We start from the raw sequence: 24,028 nt of genomic DNA, 5'->3' as shown, positions 1-24,028 counted from the left end.
GAGAAGCCAAGCATCTATAAAGCATTATTCTGTTGCAGTGTTCAGAGGTGCTATTTAACTCTTGCAGTATTTACCGTATTTTGTGAATCTTTGCTTTTTTTTCTTTACTGTGAATGTCTTACTGAACCAAAATGCCTTTTTAGACAAGGTCCACTAAATACATAACATAGCATGAATAATATACAATGTAATGTATAATGCAATTTAGAGTAATGATCACCATGCATAACACAATCTGCAATACAACAGCTGTGGGAGAAATACAATTAGCTAAACAGATGATGAATTTAAAGTCAGCTTTAAGGAACCAAGTCCTGATGACAAATTAACGGAATAACTAACAAAACAAGTAATACATCTGATGCTTGGTAGGGACACTAGTTCAAAATAAAATGATTCATGACTGATGAATTGAATCACACCAGTAAAGCAAGCAAAACCTGTAATAACTTGGTTAGAAGGTGAAATCTAACACCATAGGTAAGCATTTCACTACTACAACTATACCATTTGTAAGCGTTGACAGAAGAAACTCAAATACCTGAATTTTAGTGTAGGGGAAGGACACTTAGAGTCAGTGTGGATAAAAAACTATGGAGAAGACCAAAGGAGAAATAATTGAATATCCAAGGGAATGGGGAAGTTATGTAGGTGCACTGAAGAAGTAGACAGTAAGAGTGTGGGGGGATACAAAGATAGTAGGTACAAAGTTACATGGGTGAGTAAGTTATCATTAACAAGTTACCAAAGGAAAAACAGTAACCGGGTTAATATGTAGGAAAGCAGCTTAACAGAATGTGGCAACAAAGCTGTTATTTAAGAAATCACACAGCTATAATGGCTGGCTGATGTGAAGTAGAGTTCAAGCATTTTCTTAAACAAGAAAGAAACTGTTAATTTCTGTGATTGTTTCACAACATATGGTTTCTGTTTTTGTCAGTGCCATACGTCTTGCCTTTCTATTGTTGTCATGATACACCAAGGGCTATGTTATTGAACTCTACTCAGCAAGAAACCCTATTTTTCACTCAAAAGTTAAAAACAGTTGTCAACAGAAAAGTCCACGTTCACGGAATCTGGGTAGTTAAAGAGATTTGAATATTCTCATTTCATAAAACATATATCTACCAAATCTCCTCAAAATATTAAAAAGTATTTTGATGAATTCTGACACTGATCCATGTCAGACAAAAATGGCTATGGGAGAGTCTTGCAAGAAAAAAAAAAGTCATGTTTACAGGAGATTCAATCCTAAGGGAAATGATATGCATATCTGTGCATTTTGGAACTCTGCATTGCAAGTCCCAATATGTCAATTGGGAGCCTATACAGTTTCTGTGTATGCATGTATAGTTAATGTGTCCTCATGCATAGTTAATGTGAGAACAAAGCCAGTTACTGTGAGTCAGCAGGGGCTCTCATTCAGTTTAAACCTGAAGGTTGTATAGTATGCAGCAGACCTGACAGAACTAAAAAGGAGACCATGTACCTAAGTGCTGATGCATGAAAAATGCTGTCCACTATTTGTGTCTCACTGTGGGACTGTGATCAATATATCTCTGCATTCAGGCAAGTTGATATTTTCAATATAATGTGCAGAAAGATTGCAGTAAACATTGCAGGCACTGTTGAGCTCATATTCCATTAATAGTAGTTACAGTATGGGTCAATGACAGAGCAGCACCAAGGCAAAAATTAGTCCTAGCCACCAACAATCATACTTTGCTCCAAGTAAGCCATGTATTTGAGGCATGAAACATGCTACTTATGCCCCTAGTTGTGTTTTTGAATTTTAGGAAATCTGCTTGTATTAGCTGGAGCTTTGTTCTCCTAGTGGGACCACCTCTGACAATTTGGTCTAAAAGGTGGGGACAGTCAAAAAACAATCAAAAAATCTAACCTTGTGAAGTTCATTGAAAGCAAAAAAGAACCTTGCCCATAACATGGATAGTGAGATCTAGTACTGGGATGAAGGTTCATGGGGTGTTTATTCGTGAGTGACTGGAGGCTGCACAAATTATTTCCACAGGCCAATTGTTGCATTGGTTCGCTACTTTCAAGTCAAATGGGAGGGAGTGTGCAATGCCAGCTAGTTGTCCAATGGCATTAGAATGCATCTGAACAGAGTGGACCCTTAGCAATGAAGACTGACTCTTGGAATGTGAAATGTCACTTTATTGTTTTGGAGGGAGTTATATCTTTTGCATTAGGTTTAAAAATACCAACTAGGTAGAGTTAGTTTTACCTCTTTATACAGCATTGACATTGGAATAAACAGACTTCTCAGTAGTAAGTAGCCCACCTCCATTTCTTAAATTGGCTTTAAGGAAAGGCTGTAGGTACATATGAGGATACTTGCAAACTCCAGCTGGCTGTCATATATTTGGAGTATATGCCAGCAGATAAAACTGAAATTCAGCATGTCTGTTAGCTACAAAAAGGAAAATGTTGCCTGCTGCTGGTTCAAATGTACATAAAAACTGTTTAAAGTATTTGGTCTTTCTGGATGTAGTTGAAGTTGTGCTTTATATGGTACCATTTAATAACTGTGGATTTCTGCTTAGAGTTCAGTGATCACACAGGGCATAATGAAGATTCCCAGAGAAGCATTATTACAAAGAACAGCTTATCTGGTTCAAATCAGATTTTTTTTTATTATTATTCAAACACAGAGGTGCACATAAATGTACTTATTACCAGATTATTTTGGGACAAAGTTTAATTATCTGCCTTGTGACTTTATCAGCAGATCTTATGCTATATGTTTTCGATATATGAGTAAGGGAAGGTGTTGAGCTTTTAACTCAACATAAATTGTTAATGAATTTCATCATAAAGCCAGAGTGAGGGATGGAAAGACCCTGCAATCCCAGCCTTCCCACCAAAGCCTAAACCATGGTTTGCTGGCAACATAACTCCATCAGATAGATGAGCCAGATTTTAAAAGAAGCAATATGAAGTATATACTAATTACTTGCTCTTACACATTTCTTGGAGGAGTCATGGAAGTTCACCACTGTAGTCTACTTACATTCTCTGGTCTTAGAGATGACATCTGACTGCGTGTTTTGAATGTCTTATGAGTTACATTACAGCAATAAGGAATGTTGTTGATTGCCATTCAGTCCTGTTTTTGGAGAGTTGTGCTCATATTGTTAGCATCACATCAAAAGCATTCAATACAGACACAAGACTTTACAAAGGGTCTATCTTGACACCCCTCCTTTAAACAATAAGGACAAGATATTAAGAGGTAGTCAAGGTTTGGAAAGCATCCAGTTTGGAGTTGTGAAGGTTACAGCTTGCTTGACTATGGACCATGTTGTCCTCTTGGGCCTGATTTACTGACATGCAATGAAGTGATTTTGCTGCTGAGTGTGAAGTGGATGGGATGATAATCAGAATCTCCAAATTGAAGGTCATGGGTTCTTTGCAGGAAAGGAATCAATTCCTTTCCTCAGGTTAGAGGGAAGTAAGTACTCCTGGTGTAGGAGTTTAATAACTAGAAGTTCGGTTAGGGGAGCTGGCTGATTGATAAACAGATAAATTCCGTAGCAGTAGTAATGCAAGTGTTGTGCCAGACCATGATAGTGAAATAAGAACTCAGTCAGTAGGCTACACATCTCAGTTTCCCAGCCGTTCTCTGAGGTCATCATCACTTATAGGTAATAAATGAAAGTCAAATTTGGATGTAAGCATCAGAAATGATACCTTTCTCCTCAGGGTTTTATGAATGCAAAAATATTATTTTGGAAAGAAGGCAACCTAGAAGAAGGAAAGCAAGAATAAAAGGAATGACAACAGAGGAAAGAGGCTGGTGGGTCCCCATGTTTTCATCAGCTTATGTCAGCATTCAGAGCAACTAAAGAGTAAAGGTGCTTGATGATATAGGTACCATCTACAGCCCCTCCTGGCAATAATATTCCTATACTTGAACAAATCCTGTCTTGGTTAAATCACTCCATACCTTATGAAACTGTAATAGCAGGTAATGTCAACATTGATTGGCAAACCCTCACCCCTGACTCACCGAGCTCCACTATAAATTTACATGGCTTCACTCAACTCATCACAACCCTGACCAACCTAAATAAGCCAACACACACTGGCACAATCCTCAACTGGATCCTAATCTGTAATGCTAACCTTTACCACAACCCCATAATATTACCAGATTCATTAAGTGACCACTCCCCTATTTGAATTCAAAGATATGCCCTATAACACTGCAAATCATACAAATACAGAGACCTGTATTTGACAGAGACAAATACCCTATCCATCTTTGACCCAATGGTAATTAATGATATGCTTTCCTCCATAAATTGGTCTTTCCTTCTTCACTTACCCCTCAATGAAGCAGTACACAAGTTCAACACTACCTTCCTATATATTCTCAACTCCCTGCCCCACCCCAGGAAAATCAGAATAAAATCCCACCCTGCACCATGGCTATCAAAGTCCACTCGCTACCTAATGCATGATCGTGACAAGCCTTGGAGAAACTGTTTAAATTCAAATTCCAGATTAACCTCCTAAACTACAAACAACTCCATAACCTCACCAAAAAGCAGGTTACTAATGACAAGAAAAACTTCTACCAAAAATCCCAAACAAACTAACACAGGAATCCCAAAAAATTTTGAAATAGCATTAGTAAAATTCTCTATTCAGGCACCCCTATCTCTCCTAACCCTCTTCCCCACAACTATCCTCTGGAAACTGCCACCAAGTTTAGCTCCTACTTCTATTCCATCTCCAAACTAACCCTAAATAGTAACACCACCATCCCCTCCCATCCCTCTCTTCCCCCAACTGCTAGATCTTCCTCCACACTCAAATCTGTTCCCACTACCTACATAAAAATCTTCTGAGTAAAGTTAATCCACGCTGTTCCCTCAGTGGAAAACCTACTACTCTACTTCCTAAACCTCACCACTAGGTCTTTAGCGTACCCAGTTTCTATCTTAATTAACCATTCTATCCAAGAATCTACTGTCCCCACTATCTGGAAACAAGTTTATGTCATTCCTATCCATAAGGGGGGACACTCCACTAACCTCTCTAATTTTCACTCCATAGCCATACTATCACCCATCTCTAAGTTACTTAAGAAAAGCATTCACAAGCAGCTCCTGAACTATCTTCTGCAGGAAAACCTACTTACACCTACCCAACATGGTTTCTGTCCTGACCATAGCACTACAACCACCCTAATTTCCTTGGGTCTATATTAGATTATTGAACTTTTAAAAGTTTGAACATCATATGGTCGACACCATATGATCAAACTTTTAAAAATTTGAATATCCAAAAAAAAAATAAACCACAGAAAAAAACTACCTGAACGTTTTAAGCAGGGGGCAAGCCACCATGCACCCCCCCCCCCGCTCTTTAAATTTACCAACTCTGAGATCGCACTGCAGAGCAGAAAAGGGAAATCTTCCCTTCCGCACTGTACGGAGATCTCCGTTGAAACATTTGAACTTTTAAAAGCTTGATCATATGATGTCGACCATATGACGTTCGAACTTTTAAAAGTTCAACCACATAATATAAACCCATTTCCTTCACTCAAACTATTGCACAAGCCTGAGACAATAATAAACTTGTCTCCAGTCTATTCCTAGATCTCTCCAAAGCCTTTGACACTGTCTCCAACCCAACGCTCCTGACCAAACTGTCACACTTCAGTATCTCTAACCCTTCCCTCATATGGTTCTCTAGCTACCTCACAAACAGGCAGCAGTAGGTCAGATGGCTGTCCTCCTACTCCCACTTTCTCCCTGTCAGTACTAGAGTGCCCCAGTGATCCACTATTTAACATTTTCTCCATCTGTTTTCATACTTCTTGCACTCAATCCACTCTCATACAATATGCTGATGACTCTACTATCATCTCCACATCTGAAAAATCTCTCTGACCTCCACTCACTTACTCTCCCAAAACACATTTCTGTCTGTAGAAAACTGGTTTACTCACAACTATTTTGTACTTTATCCGAAAAAAAAACAAATTTCTCCTATTTCGCCTAAAGTCCCTTTCTCATCATAAATCACCATTTAACATCTCATCACTTAACAGCACTGACATAAACATCGACACACACACTGAACTATTGGGTGTGATTATTGATGATCAACGTAAATTTGATCTGCACATATTAAACTGTAGTAAAAAGGCACATCAAAAAACTAGGACTTCTTTATAGAAATAAAAATTACCTCACAAATGACTTTCTCTTGCCCATGCATATCTTCTTCCCAGCCTTCTGTATGCCTCTCCTATTCTGACCAACTTACAATCCTCTCTAAAGACCAAGCTAGAACTCACTCACAATAAAATTGCCAGATTCGCTGCGAATCAACCTTACACCTCTCATCATTGCCATTCCTTACTTTAAACCGGCTTGAGTTCCCCTTTATCTCTTACTCCCCCAACTGTCCTTTGTACACTCCATCCTTAACAAATCCACCTCCTGCCCCACCATCTCTTCACTTATAACCCTGTACACCCTCCTCACTCTTTTTGAAGCTGTGATCAATTTCTCCTAAAAATCCATAAGCCAAAAAGAACAATAGGACAAAACATCTATAGCTACTCAGTTGCCCTAGCTTGGAACAAACTCCCACTGAGAATTAGAAATGTTCCCCACACACAAAGCTTCAAAAAAGCACTAACTGAATCCTTACTAAAAATGTGGATCTGCACGTGCCAAAACCCAAATTAACTCTGTGCCTATTTCTGCACTTATCTTCACTCTCTTACTACACAATAAAATAAATTGTTTCTTGTGTTAGTTAACTCAAGCATGAGAGCTTCTTTTTCTAGAGAGGATGCAGGAGCATTAGCTAATTAAATAATTGCTCAGACTCATACAATAGGCAAATGGAGAATAAGGGAATCAAACGTAGATCTACATGGTGAAGCTTCTTAGCAGCTTACATGTTTATCCTCTACACTAACCTTCCTGAAAAATGTCCAGGATTTGGTAGGAGCATAGATAAGGGATATAATAACAGAATAGCTGAAATGAGTAACGGAAAAGAAAGAGGAGGAAGAAAAGAGGAAACAGCTTACATAAGGAAGTAGGTACATACTTGGAAAGGAAGAGTCAAGGTGGGAAAGAAGGAATTATTCAGAAATTAGTCCAAGAAAGCAGAAGAAAAATAACTATAATATAGAGCAGAACTGCAAATTGAGTTAAGATTGATAGGAACCAGTATGGGAAAGATACATGGAGAAATGTAGAGACTGCACAGTTAAGTTATGGCAAGCGTCCAGCAAATGAGAACAGGACAGCTGTATTTTTACATACCAAAGAAATTGTGGAGGTACAGAGAAACTCAAGTAGTTGTTGTGGATGCACAGAAAGGCAAGTAGTTTTTACTAACATGTTTTGGGTGTACATATACTCACAGACAAGAGGTGTTTGGGAATATATGGTAGTGGAATGGGTGGCACTCTTGAACATTGGGTATCATCTGGGATGCCTTCTTTGTGGAGTCTGCCTCTCTGCAGTGTGTTTGAATAACTTTTCTCTAGGTATTTTGGTTCACAAATTCCATATGTCAAAGGCAAATTAGTAGATGGATTGCTGTGTGTGTGTGTGTGTGTGTGTGTGTGTGTGTGTGTGTGTGTGTGTGTGTGTGTGTGCGCGCATGCGCAAGCACTGTGTTTATGTGACAGGGAAAGAGAGATGCAAGAGAAAGGCCTGACAATCTTCTCCCATTCTATATTTGCCAAGTAAACTCTATGGATGAGTTGCTTATATGGTCACTATAGAAGTAATATGCATCTTGACAAAATTGGTTAGGTGGATGACTGACTGGCTGACTGACTGACTGACTGGATGAAGTGGAATAGAAACAAGCATTTTTGAAACAGTTGAAATGTGAGGGATTTTGCAAGATGACAACAGCTGTGTAGGATTTCTGTTTGACTTCTTCATAAATAATGCCCGTGTTCAAACAAAATTTTATTAACTTTCATTGTAGATTCAACAGAAATGTTTACTAGACTTATTTGTTTGCTGCATAACCATCAAGTCACAACCTGCAGATGTACAGCAAAGGAAACAATACTCCTCCATCTTACCCCCCAGGAAAAAGGTAATCCAAATGAAGCAAAGCAATTAAACTTTGATGTACAAAATAAGAAAAAAGAGATTGAGAACTTCTGAATCTTGTTGTTGTGTCTTTCGGCTTTTAGGGGTCGCCACAGTGGAACTCCAGTCCGCTAATAATTGGCAGTTGATTTTTACATGCTGCATTGCCAACCCTAATGCACAACCTTGAACGAAGGTACGCCCATTCACGCATGTCTCCATGCAGAAGACGCTCTAGCTGAGAGTCGAACCGGTTAGCATGTTACTGTGAGGCGACAACGCTACTGCAGCACCACCACCGCAGATATATAAACGAAATATTCATAGCAACATAAATACGTCTTGTTTTCTTTTGAAACACACTGCTTGATTGCTCAGAAATAAAACATTCTCTTCTTCAAACAAATAAAAGTCTCAGTATAGGGGAGTCTAGACTCTGACACAGATCATATTGTTTCTTCAGATTTTTTACAGATAAAGGTAAATTATAGGGGAATCTGCACTGTTTGACATAGATCATTTTATTTCTTCAGACTTTTCTGTAAAGCAGACTATCTCTGTTATAATATTTCCAGAAGAGATTGTGAAGCTGGAAACATGAAACAAATAATTTTCATGTATGAGGTCATCCACAAATCTTTGTTTATAATACAGTCCAATCAACAGTAGAATAAATTCCCATAGATGTGAGGCATAAAGAAAGACCTAAGTAATCAGTTTCTACTGAAACAATCTATTGTTCACTCAGTTACATTGAAAGGTGCAAGACTGGTCTATGAAACCTTTGAACCATTAAAGTTTAATTCTTTAGATTGTTTTCAAGAATTAAACCTGGAACATGCACTACTTGATGACTTTTAAGTTTTAATAAAAGTAAATATCCATTTTCACAGGAAATGTCCATCAATCTTAATCTTTACTTTGGGTGGCATTAAGCATTCTGGGAAGTATCCTCAGAAAGTAATCAAGTTATTATGTAAACTCCTCCTTTATAAAAGTTATTACCTGAAATATTTTTCCATGATAGAGTAACAGTTTAATTGTGTTTGTACTACTTTATTGCCACATTATAACTGTATCCATGACATACTGTGGACTGTAAGTTGTTCCCAGTTACATTTTATTTAAAATGCTGCAATTATATATGAGCAGTCAGGCACTACACTGAATATATGACTGTGGAAAATAATTTAATCAAATAACTGATTTGTAGAACTAGTGCCTTTAAAATATTTTTTTAAATATTTGTATAAATAAGACTGCAGGTTTATTCAACTGCATGCATAGTTTTTTTTAAGTCAAACATTCTTACAATGTAATTGTTTTTTCATAGTACATTTTTTCATGTATGTTGCAACTTTATTAATTTAAATGGTAGAATGTTGAAAACAGGCTGAGTAATGTTTACATTATGTTTTATTTTGTATTAATTGTTTTAAACAACACTAAAAATGTGCTTCTTTCATTTTCCAGTTTTGCTTTCTGAGAACTTTGCTTGTTGGGAGAATAATTTTCATTTTCTTATTTTCTTTTTAGAGCTAAATAAAAAAACTTTGATATCTACTAATAGTTTTTGGAAGACATGGCATTTAATGTAAAATAGTGTATTATCTATTTAAATAAATATTATCTCTAACTACTGGCTACTTTGAATTATGACACAGAATTCTCAGAGGTTACTGCACTCAGTCTGTGCCCAAAAGCTTTAGCTTTTAGCATATCTATACAGGACAGGTGCATGAGACCCTGGATTTTCCTGGTCAGGAACCTCTGTGGTCTCTCCAGCTGCTGCATGTACTTGGCAAGGTGCATGCCGAAGGGGACATTGTACTCAATAATAGGTCTGATAAGGGAGGCGTACAGGGATGTTATGACCTCCTTGTTCCTGGATGAAATACCCTTATTTATGAGTTAGACCTTGCAGAAAGACGTCCATACAGCAGAGGCATCTTGATGGTCAAAGGTCAAGTTGCTATCAACCTAGGTGCCCAAGTCCCTCACAACTGCTTGCGTGCTTAGTACATTGTTATTAATGGTATAATTAGTGGGGTTGCCATCTTCCCCAAAGGGGATAATGATGCATTTCTTGGCATTCAGTTTGAGGCCATGCTCCTGGCACCAGTCATTAGTTTGGGTAAGGCTCTCTTGGAGGATGTTCTCATCACTAGGAGAATTTAAGACAGTGCCCAGCTTGCAGTCATCTGCAAACTTGGTCAGCCACAGACCACTGATATGGGGAGGTGTGTCTGAAATCATTTACTTCTACATGCACAATGACCGAGTCATACACTGAATGAAGGAGCCTGAGGGCTATAGTGATATGGTAGATCCTGGCCCCACTGAAACACTTACTATCACCCTTTCCTTGCTCAGTTTGGTAAGTAGTGCATTTGTGTGTCTCACTACAGAATAACCTAGGACTAGGATATTACCAGATGTCTTATCTCAGCCTTGTTGTTTTAAGGGCATTAGTTTGCCAACTAGGTGAACACTTTTTCTTTTCTACTGTTTGTTATTAATACATGTGCTAATTTCTTGTGTTTTGATAAATATCCTGAGTATCCTGTTTACCCAACCTACATCTTGGAGACCTTTGAGGTTTGGGCAGACACTTCTTTGGTGCCTCAGTTTAAGGTGGCTTATTTGATGGTTTAGAACAAGGTGGGCATAGCTGTGTAATGTGTGTTGAATTAATGTCAACTTGGTGGAGTCTGTCATGGCGTCCAAAGCTTGTAACTTCTTTCCCTTTTCCCATGTCAATTCATTTAGCAGAAGAAACACGTGTAGGAGTAAAAAGGAGAAGTTTAGTTTTTGGGGGGTTCAGGAGGTGACAGCGCTGTGAAAACCATTGTTCAACTGTGGTAAACATTGTTTGTGTAAGGGAGTGAAGTTCAGATGTGGTTGAGGATGAGCATACAAGAGTGGAGTCATCTGTGTATTTGGATGCATGTAGCTTGGGGAATTGCTAGGTGAAGATCATTGATAAATAGAGTGAAAAGTAAGGGTCCTAAGATGGACCCCTGAGGGTAACCAAGATTAACTGGCAGGTGGGTAGATAGAAAATTATGCCAAAGAACAGCCTGTTGTCTGTTTTCTATGTAGGACATGAACCATTTTATAGCAGGTTCATCTAGTGACAGGGATGTAAGGATGTTTAAAAGTATCTGGTGATTTACCATATCGAATGCTTTTGACAGATCGATAAACGATGCAGAGGAAAGCATATTTTGGTTGCAGTTTTACTTGCTTTGGTCTGTAAAGGAGAGGAGGGCAGTAGTAGTGCTGTGGGAAGGTCTGAAACCATGTTGACAGTTGGATAGCAACTTATTTTGGATTAGGTGGGCTACCATTTGCTTGTGGATACATTTCTCCATGAGCTTTGCCAAAGAAGACAGTAGGGCTATGGGACGGTAGTTGGAGAATTCAGTAGAGCTTCCGCCTTTATGTAGGGGGATAAAATGGGAGACTTTCCAGATACTTGGGATGTGTCATTCAGTGATGATTCTGTTAATCAGGGTTGAAATGGGATAGGCGATGGATTTAGCTGCCTTTTGTAGATATTCAGCAGCTAGCTGGTCTGCTGAAGGAGAGAATGGTTTCAGTTTTTGGATAAGGGTGAGAATATATGTTGTTGGGACTGGTTGGAAGTGAAATGGATGGGGATGGGTAGAGTTTAAGTTACATATAGAAAAGTCTTGAGGTGATAACTGAATGGCAAGGGTTTGAATGGCTTCAGTGAAAAAGGTATTAAAGGCATTTGCAGTATGCTTGGGATTTTCCTGGGCTGTGCCTTCTGGGTTTGGCGTGATAGATTGCCCTGGGTGTAATAGTTTGTTAATACACGCCCAGAACTTTTGTGGTTTATTATGGTGGGTTTGCTGGAATTGTAGGTAGTAATTTCTTTTGTCAGAGAGTATAGTTTTTTAGTGTCAATTCTCAGCTGTCTGAAATTTTGTTGATCCACTGGGTTTTTTAGTCATTCACCATTTATTCCAATATTTGTTTCTAAGATGTTTTTTTTGCTTGGTTTCTTTTGAAAGCCATGGGGCGGATTTAGTTCTGATTCTGATAGAGTGGGTAGGACCATGGTGGTCAAGTATAGCTAGGAAGTTAGAGTTAAAGTATTTAACAGCATCTTCCAGTGGGACGCATTTTAAGGGAGACCAGTTACATGCTTTTAGTTCATTTTGGAAGAGATCAGGGTTAAAGTTTTTTTTGTTCTTATCTTCCTGCAAATGGTTGGAATTGGAAGATTGGTCTTATGCCTGATGATATAGGTGAGTGAGTGGTCACTCACATCATCAGGGAGAGTTCCAGCTTCATAGGTCTGGGGAAGATTATTTATGAGGATCCAGTCTAAGGTGCTTTCTTTATTATTGGGTTAGTTTATCCTAGTAGGAGAGGTAATGGTTTAAGAGAAACCGAATAGATTAATGTGGGTGGTTGGGTGATCACCACTGCAACATTTCCAATCAATGTTAAAATCACCTAGGATTATGGTTTCTTGGGGTAAGTTTTGAGATAACCAGCAAAGGATATCCTCTATGGTGGCACTGTTATTGGCAGGTGGTACACAGATGCAGACAATATAAATAGATTTGTAAGTGTTGATTTGAAGTTTGGAAATAAGAATTTCAATGTTAGAGGTTAGAGGAGGTTTAGTATCATAGGTAGTAATTTGTAGGCTACATGGTCAAGTCTCAAGATGTTATAGCCTGGTGGGATGACTTCATTGTCTTTGGTAACAGGTTTTAACCAGTTTCTGTTAAACATAGAATGTCAAAGGAGTAGACTTCTAGGAGAGATTGGAGTTGTGTAACTTTGTTATTAATACTACGTACATTGAGGTGAGCAATTAAGAGTGAGTTAGGTGGTTTGGGGAGGGAATGAACAGTAGAGGGATTGGGGTTGAGGGGTTGAGTGGTAGTAGTAGTAGTTGTTGGGCCTGGGTTTGGGTGGATATCTCCATCTTTTAAAGAGAGGTGTTGTAACAGAAATCTAGGGTCTGGGGATTTACAGTATAGGTTTGGGGATCTCCTGGGGTTGAGAGTGTAGTATCTAATTTAATGATTTTATTAAATTATGTATTGTTAGTTTAATTATTACTTGCTGTAGATTTTGATGTTGCTTTGTTTGTGGTGACAAAATACCTTGTGAAGACATAGGTTAAGTATATTTTACAGGGGTAATGCAGAATACCTGCTAATTTGCAGGTATTTATAAATAGTAACTTGTTTCTGGTACACCTTTTTGTAAGGGCCAATATATTTGAGCTGTTAGTCATAAAGATTACTACCAGGGATAAGACTTTTTACAGCTGGTGTTAGCCATTACAGATTCTTAGACAGCCCTAACACATTGAGATGTCACTCTGGCCTATTGTAAATGCTACTGAGGCATTCCAGGTAAGCAAGATATGGTAATTAACTATGTTCTCTTCCCCTGCAAATACTATCAGTAAGTGCTTTACTAAGCCAAGCAATTCATAGACTTGGTCAGCTGAGTAAATTTTTATCATTAACCGTGGTAATTAGCTGAGCCAAAAGGTTGTCATTACCCATTACTTTCAAAGGGTTCTCAATTATTTTATTGAATGGCGACATTGTCGAACTGCATTTCATCAGAACACACACACACACGCACACACACACACACACACACACACACACACACACACACACACACACACACACACACACACACACACACACACACACACACACACAAGGTTGGGGGCTGCCCATATTTCTCCACTCCCCCTAGACTAACAAGTAGTGGATATAATATTGGGAGCATACTATACACCAGGGAATATTGTTAAACATCACCAAATCACTAATATAATTTAAAACAGCAAATTTTTCAGAATGAAATATATATGGGGGAATACAAACACCAGAGATGGACTTTAATACTAGCTTAATTCATTTAAAAAGTTTATAGAACTCGGGTTTGGTAGGATAAAGTATGGACACAAAGAAGTATGAAACTCTAATAAGGCGAGCGTTATTGCCTGACTGTAATGGTCTGTGACATACAGAGGCCATGTTCATTATCTAGCTAGTTGTTGGATAAAATAGTGTATTTTTACACTCTACCAAGCACTTGGTTTTACATTAAGAGGTCAGTGGATTTTCCGTCTAGTGCACTTGAAGGTAGCCTGGTCTGTTTTGGATAGGGAAACACCTGAGATTTCTGCATGTAGTTTTATTAGCTGGAGGACTTATTAATCAACTTAGCTTTTTTTAGTGCCTTTGTAAAGTGTGTGCAATTGAGTGGTTCTTGGCTCATTTATACAAAACAAAGTATTTTACTGAATAATCACACTTTTATAAGCTGTTTAAAGTACAATGCTTTATCCATATCTTTAAGTTTGCTTGTGGTAGCATTTTGTATATTTTGTTTGTGGCTAGAAGGGTGATTGGTGTAACATCTGGAAAGAGGAAGGAGGACAAGGAGACCTGGTGGTGGAATGAAGAAGTACAGGAGAGTATACAGAGAAAGAGGTTGGCGAAGAAGAAGTGGGATTGTCAAAGAGATGAAGAAAGTAGACAAGAGTATAAGGAGATGAGGTGCATGGCAAAGAGAGAGGTGGCGAAGGCTAAGGATAAGGCGTATGAAGAGTTGTATAAAAGGTTGAACACTAAGGAGGGAGAAAAGGACCTGTGCCGATTGGCTAGACAGAGGGACCGAGCTAATAAAGATGTGCAGCAGGTAAGGGTGATAAAGGATAATGAGGGAAACATACTCACAAGTGAGGAGGGTGTGTTGAACAGATGGAAAGATTACTTTGAGGAGTTGATGAATGGAGAGAATGAGAGGGAGAGAAGGTTGGATGATGTGCGGATAGGGAATCATGAAGTGCAGTGGATTAGCAAGGAGGAAGTAAGGATAGCTATAAAGAGGATGAAGAACAGAAAGGTTGTTGGTCCAGATGACATACCTGTGGAAGCATGGAGGTGTTTAGGTGAAATGGCAGTGGAGTTTTTAACTAGATTGTTTAATGAAATCTTGGAAAGTGAGAGGATGCCTGAGGAATGGAGAAAAAGTGTTTTGGAACCGATTTTTAAGAATAAGGGTGATGTGCAGAGCTGTAGTAACTACAGAGGGATTAAACTGATCAGTCACAGCATGAAGTTATGGGAAAGAGTAGTGGAAGCTAGGTTAAGAAGGGAGGTGATGATTAGTGATCAGCAGTATTGTTTCATGCCAGGAAAGAGCACTACAGATTAGATGTTTGCTCTGAGAGTGTTGATGGAGAAGTACAGAGAAGGTCAGAAGGAGTTGCATTGTGTCTTTGTGGATTTAGGGAAAGCATATGACAGGGTGCCTAGAGAGGAGTTGTGGTATTGTATGAGGAAGTCGGGAGTGTCAGAGAAGTATGTAAGAGTGGTACAGGATATGTATGAGGGTAGTGTGACAGCGGTTAGGTCTGCGGTGGGAGTGACGGATGCATTTAAGGTGGATGTGGGATTACATCAAGGATCAGCTCTGAGCCCTTTCTTATTTGCAATGGTGATGGACAGGTTGACAGACGAGATCAGACAGGAGTCCCCGTGGACTATGATGTTTGCAGATGACATTGTGATCTGTAGTGAGAGTAGGGAACAGGTGGAGGAGACCCTGGAGGGGTGGAGATATGCTCTAGAGAGAAGAGGAATGAAGGTCAGCAGGACTAAGACAGAATATATGTGAGTGAATGAGAGGGAGGACAGAGGAATGGTGAGGATGCAGAGAGTAGAGGTGGTGAAGGTGAATGAGTTTAAATACTTAGGATCAACAGTTCAGAGTAATGGTGAGTGTGGAAGAGAGGTGAAGAAGAGAGTACAGGCAGGATGAAGTGGGTGGAGAAGAGTGTCAGGAGTGATTTGTGACAGACAAGTACCAGTAAGAGTGAAAGGGAAGGTATACAAGAGGGTAGTGAGACCAGCTATGTTATACGGTTGGAGACAGTGGCATTGACAAAAAGACAGGAGTCAGAGCTTGACGTGGCAGAGTTGAAGATGTTAAAATTTGCACTGGGTGTGACGAGGATGGACAGGATTAGTATATTAGAGGGTCAGCCCAGGTTGGTAGGTTTGGAGACAAAGACAGAGAGGCAAGATTAAGTTGGTTTGGACATGTGCTGAGGAGGGATGCTGAGTATATTGGGTAAAAGATGCTAAGGATGAAGCTACCAGGTAACAGGAAAAGAGGAAGGCCTAAGATAAGGTTTATGGATGTGGTGAGAGAGGACATGCAGGCAGTTGGTGTGACAGAGCAAGATGCAGAGGACAGGAAGAAATGGAAACAGCTGATCTGCTGTGGCAACCCCTAACGGGAGTAGCCAAAAGAAGAAGAAGAAGAAGAAGATGAAGACAATCCTTTAATGTGCTTTTACATTAGAAGGACTGGGATTATTTATCTAGTGGCAGTAGGTGTTTACCTAGTCTATTTGAACTGGTAAGTACATAAAATGGCTCTAAGTATCTTTTGCACTTCTGTTATATACTGTGACTGTACTTTATCAGTTTCAAAAAGCTGTATTGTCTGTTCCTGCTTTAAGTAGTTAATTGCACTGTATTACATTGCATCTGTTAGTTGTAGGTAGTTTGTACGGTGTTGTTACACTTGGACTCCCAACCAGCTATTCTACATTAAGAAGGTGTTTTTTTGCACCCTTGTGGAAGAAGTGTGCTGATCTAACCTGACTGCGTTGGGAATTGCTGATGGAAGACTTATTGTGTGTTTTCCTGATTGGTAATTAGCTTAAAACTTGTTTTTCTTTGTATTTAAACCTCATGTTTGGGTGATGCTGCTCTTCATGCAGTGTCAGTTAACAGTGCCCTTCTATAGACACAAAATCCTAGAACCTCCGTTTTTTTCCCTAAACAGCTGTCAGTTAAACTCATCCAAGCTATTCTCCACAGCTGTCAATGAAACCCTTCAAAGCTTTTCTGCTGTTCTAGGAGTAACTCAATCGCATACTGTACAGCGCTGCCTTATTGATCAACCTTAGCCTGCTCAAAGTATTGGTCCCTATTGTAGTCTTGGCATTATCAGCAAAGTCCTATCAAATTACTCCATTCCCTTCCCTAATAAAACATACAGTAAGAGCCAGCTGTCATGGAAAGGCAGTTTCCTATAATCTCTCTGGCCAGCCTGACAGATATCGACATCCTGAGGCAACGTAGCTATTGCCTCATGTATACTGACAACCACTCACTCCTGAAAGAAACAAATACTTTATGTAAGAGATGTAGTTACACTATGAAATTAGAGGCAAGACTCTCACATAAGGACATTTTGAATGCCAAACAGGTTGTCAGCAAACACACACTTCCCACACTTAATAAAGACAAGGTACATAAACACACATATATGGAGGTACTCACTAGTAACTTACTAAAAGATCAGAGGCCTCCCAAACGGAAACCACTTACATACTTAACAATGTAAAAAACAGCCACAACATGTAATAAAACATATACACCAGTGTCTCAACAAATAATCCCATAAGGTGTAACACCACAAAACCTAATGTATTGGTCATAGGTGACTCTATTGTGAGAAACATGAATGTTCCCCTTACCGGGCTGGATGAGGAGCATGTTGTGGTTAGCTGCCTATCAGGTTCCAGGATCCATCAAGTCCCTCAAGCACTCAAATCACTCAACCACAAGTACCAGTATGACCCCACCATAGCCCATGTTGGGGGTGAATGACTTGAGATGTACCTCACTGGACTATATGATGAGAGACATGACTAAACACTCAGATTATGTGTCACTGGCAGGTATAAGCCAAGCCTTAAGCAGAAGTCTATCTTCTCCAAGTATGATGCCACAATACAAACAAAAAATGATTGACTTTAACAATTGGCTTAGCTTCTGGTGTCACTCCAAGGGGATCCAATATCTGTCAGCTTGGGAAGACATGGTCGAAAGTCACACTGCTTTGCCAGAGATGGTCTGCACCTGTCTCCTGTAGGCTTTCAGATACTGGCAAAGGCATTAGCCACCCCCACTGAGCCTTTTTAGGCAGTATTAAAATTACCAACCTCCCAACATAACAAAATCCTCTCTAGATAAATTCAAGGTACTGCTGCTTAATACTAGGAGTCTAAACAAGAAACTGCACTCCATGGGAAGCACTCCTCTCTTTGGAAGATCCTGGCATCTGTGCAGTTACTGAGACATGGTTCAAAGGTACAGAAAGCACCCCGGCCATGCAGGGCTACAATGCCTTTCATAGGTTCAGACCACAAACTGAGTATGAAAGAACCGAAGGAGAAGGTGTAACCATCTTCATTAAGGATAAGTACACCTTGAGACTGGTCAAACAGTATGACTGTCTTGAGCTACTCCATGTCCAATTAACTATGAGCAAAGACCCCTACCACATCATAGCTAGCTACAGGTCCCCACCATTAATCAGAAGAAGCATACTGCATACCTGGGCTTAGTGGAATCACTCGCCATACAGCCCAGTACATTATTCATTGGTGAGTTTAATTATCCTACCATCGACTGGGAAACATACACGACCACAAACATGCTGGCTCAGAGGTTCTTGGACTTTGTCAGTGCAAATGCTCTGGAACAGCTACTCAGCAACCCTACAAGATGCTCAAATATCCTGAACATAGTACTCGCTAACATGAGAGAGCAATCCACCCCCCTGTCTGATGTCCTCCCTGGTAAGTTCGGACCATAAATTAGTTTTGTTCGATGTAATTGTAAGACAAGATACCCCATTGAGCTCAAAAATGCTGAAGAATTTTTCTAAATCACACTACCTCCTAGTAAGTGATGGTATAAAAAGTTTCATAAACCCCTTAAATGCAGATAACACAGACTCCTGTGCAAAGGTGTACGCCAATACCCTGTATAACCATTTAAGCAATTGTATAGACTTGTTTGTACCTGACTGGATTAAAACGACGTCTTTCCAAAAAAACAAGCCACCCTGGTGGACAGGCTATACAACAAGAGAAAGAAACTAATGCCCAAGAACAAGAGGTAACTGGTTCAGCAGAGGAAGAAATCCCTCTCTAGCTTAAACAAATTAGAGATCTTGTTAACTCCTCCAAAGCTAATTACAAAGCAAAAATAACCTACCTAGCTAAGGATAATCAACATGACCTAGCAGACCTACTTAGATCCTTGTTTAACCACATCCTGAGAACTGGCTATGTTCAGTCAGAATGGAATACAGCAACAGTAATCTCTCTGCACAAAGGGGGACGATAAATCAACCCTGGTAATTATAGGCCCATAAGCTTGACTATCCTCATCTGCAAGGCCACAGAAATAATCATTATGGACCTTATTAATAAGGACATAGGTAATCTCCAAACTCTGGACTCAACCCAATTCAGATTCATTAAAGGTAGATCATGCCTGTTAAACATGGTTGACATCTTTGAAAAAGTTACCAAGGCCCTGGACGATTGAAAGACAGTGCATACTGCCTATCTTGACTTAGGTTAGGCATTTGACACAATCCCCCACTCAGGTATTATATAGAAACTCTTGCAATTGGGAATTAACCCCTACATTACCAAATGGGTAGCCAACTGGCTCACAACTGGCTCATGGACAGGGCAAATACTGTCAAAGTGGGTGACTTCACCTCTGCCAAAAGACTAGTCACTGTTGGCATACCACAGGGTTTTGTGCTGGGCCCCTTACTGTTGAAATTTAGTTCTCAGAAGTCCAGACAAACTTGGACGGCCTGTGGCTGACCAAGTTCACTGACATTTGCAAATTGGGAGCAATCATTGAGTGCTCCAGTGATGTTAATATACTGCAGACAGGGTTAACACAGAGAAATGGTTGGTGCCAAAGCCAAGGATTAAAGCTAAATGCAAAAAGATGCATTATTGTTCCCTTTGAGAAAGCTGACATCCCTGCTAACTACATTATCGACAACCCCCCCCCCAAAAGTCTAGACCCAATGGCATATGATCTGGCTACTCAGGTTGATAGCAATCTGAACTTTTATCACCACATATCCATAGTAATAAGGAAATCTTTCTATGTGGCACATCTTATAAGTAAAAGCATTGCATCTAGATCTAAGGATGCTATCATTTCATTATACTCAGCCCTCATCAGACCAATAATTGAGTACTATGCTCCTTTTTCTATGTACCTCACCATACACCTGCAATAGTTGGAGAGACTATAGGGGTTTCTCATCAAGAAATTACAGGCTACACAAATCAAGTCTGACGCAGAAAGATTGAAATCTCTGTCACTGTATTTTGTCTCCTACAGGTTGCTAAGGGGTGACCTGTGCCTGGCATACAGGGCAGTCTCTGATCTGGCCCTGATGGAAATGCTACACATTCATAAATCAAAGTGCAGGAGGGTCATTCACTCCAGGGATTTTAACCCAGCCTCTAACATGAACAGGTCATGCTGGAAAGATAGATACCATCTCCCAGAGACTGCCACTTCTCTGGAACAAGCTTCCAATACACATGAAACGAGCCCCTCCCTGGACCTCTTCAAATGCAATGTAGATCAATGGATGGGTGACTTCTGGAGTGGTGCCATGTAACTCTTGGACAGAGGAAGTTGGTATTAACTACCATAGACCCTTAGCTCTGCAAACTTCATTCACCTAACCATCGATAATTGGAGCAACTCGGGATAAATATGTCTAAGCTTGTAAGAACTGTAGGGACATTAGCCTAGTAACCTCCTATGAATCTATGACTTCCAGACAAAGCCTGAGGAATTATCAGACGACACCAAGAAATTTTTAAATATTACTGTTCTTGACTTAAGGTGTGAGTGTGTGCATGTGTGTGCCTTCTGTGGAAGGTTGGGCGCCGGGCTGGCAACTCGCCACTGTAAAACTCCACTGCCAATCATGAGCAGACAGATGATCTGCTGTGGCGACCCCTAACTGGGAAAAGCCGAAAGAAGAAGAAGAAGTAATCACCAAGCAATTCAGAACGTGCAAATTAGCTTATGATGAGTTTTTTCCTCATTAGGGTTAATGTCTCTCTGAATCATTGAGTTCCTTGATAGTGCTAACAAGTCCTTTTTATCAGAACCATATTGCTCACTGCAGAACGCACGTCTGAATGCTGGCTTTAATATAAGTTTGTTAAGAGGTTAAACAGCTATACTGAGTTTTCCTAACTTATGTATTAGAAAGGAAGCAAAAACGATTATAAACAGAAGTTTTTCCATGCTACTATTAATCACTTATACTTTACCCTTTTCAACTGTCTTAACTATTAATCAGGGAGTGCAATTACAAGTGATGTGAATACAAGATGGAATATAGAGTTTTGATTCAGTTAACATAGTGGTTCTACTCCATGTATTTTATAAGTTTATTAGTTACCAGGTTTGTGAATACACATTTTAGTTTTATGTTTTGTTTAATTTTATATAATGTCACTTCAATTATTTAGTGTTAACTGGTTAAGTAGTTTTACTTATTTTGGATTCTCTTCCAGGTTAGGCCTGAGGGTGTATTTTATGTTTATGGCTTATATTATTACATATAATGTGTGTAATTCTGAACAGTATATTGAGGTGAAAGGAACAGTTTTATAGTTTGACGAATGAACTAAACTTTTGACTATGATCTCTTCTGGTTTGCAAAATCTATTTCATATCTCATTTTTGATTTGTTAAACAGACTAGTATTTGTTATAGCTTCTTTGGTATAATATTCATATACTCAGTATAATATGTGTGTGTGTGTGTGTGTGTGTGTGTGTGTGTGTGTGTGTGTGTGTGTGTGTGTGTGTGTGTGTGTGTGTGTCTGTCTGTCTGTATCTCTCTCTCTCTCTATATATATATATATATATATATATGGGTCTATATTAGATAACCAAAAGTTATTTTTAGCGAACGCTCACATGAGCGAAAATCCTGGTAATCGAACTTGGTATTGTGTAGGGCTGCGCCCCCTACACCACCCACTAACTATATATTCCTACTACGAGATCGCACTACAGTGAGGAAAGGGCAAATATCTCACTCCTCACTGTACCACAACCCCACAAACACCCTTTTGATTCCCGGCATTTTCACTCATGTGAGCGTTCGCGGTTTTGTCTTCTCGTGCTTCTAATATAGACCCATATATATATATATATATATATATATATATATATATATATATATATATATATATATATATGTGTATGTATATGGGTCTACTTCTAAAATCCTACAATACCGAACGTTATTTTCATGAGACAAAAATAATGAATGGTTGAAATCCTGAACAGCCGATTTTTCACAGGGCAAGTAAACACTTGCCCAACATGGAGAAATATGCCCTTTTCTCCACTATAGCACAATCCCAGAGTTGGTATATATAGTTAGGAGGGGTGTGGGGGCACAGCCCCCCACCTAGGTGGGTTTTACATAGTCCGGTGTGGTTCTGTGAAGTTTTGGGCAAGTGTTTACTTGCCTGTGAAAAATTAGCCATTCTGGATTTCAACCATTCATTATTTTTGTCTCGCAAAAATAACATTCAGTCTTGTGAGATTTCAGGATTTAGAAGTACACCAATATATATATATATATATATATATATATATATATATATATATATATATATACACACACACACGCACACACACACACACACATATTATACTGAGTGTATGACTATACCAAGGAAATTTTAACAAATACTTGCATGTTTAACAATCTAAAAGTGAGATGTAAACCAGAGTATAGTGTATAATACACTTGTCAGATAATATTTTGAATTGCAATCTGAAACTATGTTACTCAAAAAGAACTTGTTCTTTTTCTGCCTTACAGTGTTGTATAAACTATTTGCTTTCAAGAAAATGTAAAAAATATATATTCTTGGCTAAAGATTATTGCAGTCTTCATGAACATTACGAGTGCAGCAGTTTTGATAAACAAGGCTTACATTTTGATACTTGTGCTTCCAACAACAAGTTGAGGGAAGATTTTGTTACTTAATTCTAAAAAGACAGCTCTCAACACCAGTTTTACATTGTAATGTATATGTTTCATATACAGCTCTGACATTGTAGATGAAATGTTTTTTTTTAACCTAACATCTTTTGTCAGGGTCAGTCAAGATAGATTAGAATGGTGTGTGGATGTTTTATTATTGAAACTCTGACCTTGCATGATGAAAGTGTGTATGGGTGAACTGAAGTAAGATAACCTGCAACCTCTTGACTATGTGATGTGAAAGAAATACAGTAATGTAACCACTGTCTTTTCTCTTCATTATTTTAAACCTTGTAGGCTCAAAGCAGATAGTCTGGGTAGGCAGATGGGCTGGGGGGGGGGGGCTCTCCCTAATGTGTGTGTGAGTGAAATAAAATGGTAAGCATGATCAGTGTTCCCACTGTAACATAGCTCCCCCACATGAAGTTAACCCTACCCTTTTCTAGTTGGCCTCACCCCATTCAGGCATCTCCTGTAGTTCCCCTTTGGTTTGAGGTCACCAACTGCCACTAATATAACTCCACATCTTTTTTACAAACAACTTTTCTAATCATCAATCTGTCACCTCTTTTTGAGTTAGATCTGAAGAAGATACCGAAAGCGCTTATCGTTTGGAATACAGAGGGACAGTTTTATTCTATACCAAGATTTTAACTCGACATGAAGATTTTAATAATTTTCTCTACAATAAAAGGATTTTAACTCCCACTAAAGCCAGAAGCTCTTATTTGAACTGTTTGAACTGTTTGACTGGTTAAGTTGTAATTCCAGTTTGCTACAGTTTTACAGCAGCTACTACATCTTCAGTGTGGATACTTTGTATATCAAACTTGAAAGACTGGACACCTTGAAACCATTATTTCGCTACAGTGTAACTCCATTCATAGCATGGATATCTTGTAAGTGCATTTAATTGAAGCTCAAGTCTTTATATATATGCTGCACTTTTATAAGTTTTATATCATTTAA

The sequence above is a fragment of the Protopterus annectens genome, chromosome 9.part0, assembly GCF_019279795.1.
Source record: "Protopterus annectens isolate FY-2018-M chromosome 9.part0, PAN1.0, whole genome shotgun sequence".
NCBI lineage: Eukaryota > Metazoa > Chordata > Ceratodontiformes > Protopteridae > Protopterus > Protopterus annectens.
This window is presented reverse-complemented; position numbering follows the sequence as displayed.